Below are 1,342 nucleotides of genomic sequence, written 5' to 3'. Positions count from 1 at the left end.
CCTCATGTTACGTGATTTTGCGTTAATCACCGAAATTAAAAAGAAATTTAAAGGTCTCAAGTTTTTTCACTGGTTCCCCGCAATTCCAATATTTTTTGTGAGAAACTAAAATAAGGACTCAGCTCCTAGATGGGAGCTTTCTAAGTGATGCTTTTTTCTTACATGGGACTGTAAGTTTAGCTATTGATCATTTTCGAAGTCTCAGTATCATGAGGAATTTTAATTTGACCCTCTTTTTACTTTTTAAAGATTATTTCGTCACGTATAATACATTTGGCACATCACAGGGGGACACCACATCTCTAGCTTGGAACCCATTGCAGTTGCATAAATTTTAAGTGGTTTCTGACAGTTAAATAAATGAATTTTGAGTGAATTTGTGTTTTTTTTGATCCCCCTTGAATATGTCAAAATTTCTCTTTAGGTGTGTGGAAAAAAATTCTCAGGGATTTTTTTATAATTTAAACACTTTCCAGCAAGAGTATGTACCCCAGGGGGAAGGAATTTTTAAGACTTAGTTATTTATTGGTGTGATAGTCTTTGGAAGAATCTGTAGTGGAGTAATCTGCTTTTGTTTTGTGTATTATATAGCTATAAAAGTAAAAGTGAGTTTTTTTTTCCCAAGAATCTTAAATTTTCAAAGATTCACACAGCTCTTGTCTGTTGGTAAAACTAAATGTCTTAGTAATGTTTAATCCTCTGCATGATCCATATGTTCAAAAAAATCAAAAATTACCGTTATAAAAATTGGCATGTGTATTTTTTCCTGTGTGGATAATTGTTAGATTAGTGTTGATGGATAGTTTTTAGGCTTTGAGAGCATTTGCCTATAATAAAAATTGAAATATTTGTGCTTTAAACTTAGAAAACCATTGTGTGTGGAAGTTTATGTGACTATTTTAAAATATAACTTTTTGAATAAAAAGTAACTGATTTACATTTTAAACCAGAAAACTGTTATTTTTAGTAGTGTCTGAGGATAAAAAGATGTTAATTTTTTACACTTAATGTTTAAAGCCTGACCAGTTTTAAGGTAGACCACATGTGGTTGGTTTATCATGTTGTTATTCTTAGGCAAATGACTACTCAGAATTACAATTATATAGGAAATTAGATCTATAAGTCTCACATTTTTTTTTGACCCACATTTTAAACGAGTCCCTGGAGGAGCCCCAAACAAACTTCCTTCGCTGCAGTCTCAGCAGTCTGTTCCCTATGATCCGAAGGTGTAACTTCTTTCAGAAAGTATGGATCCAGCTTTGGGAAAGCTTACCTCAGGTTGCCCGTATGATCACACATTAATTTTCCATGCAGCATCTACGGGTAAGTTCTGATAAAAGCA

General features: G+C 32.9%; 1 pseudogene; it reads left to right on the top strand.

The window, feature by feature from the left end:
- The window catches only part of LOC119591866, a 40,067-nt pseudogene that overhangs the window by 5,453 nt on the left and 33,272 nt on the right, over positions 1-1,342 (top strand).

The sequence above is a fragment of the Penaeus monodon genome, chromosome 29 (genome assembly GCF_015228065.2).
Source record: "Penaeus monodon isolate SGIC_2016 chromosome 29, NSTDA_Pmon_1, whole genome shotgun sequence".
Classification (NCBI taxonomy): Eukaryota; Metazoa; Arthropoda; class Malacostraca; order Decapoda; family Penaeidae; genus Penaeus; species Penaeus monodon.
Note: the sequence above shows the minus strand (reverse complement) of the source record. Positions and strands in the feature narration are given on the sequence as shown.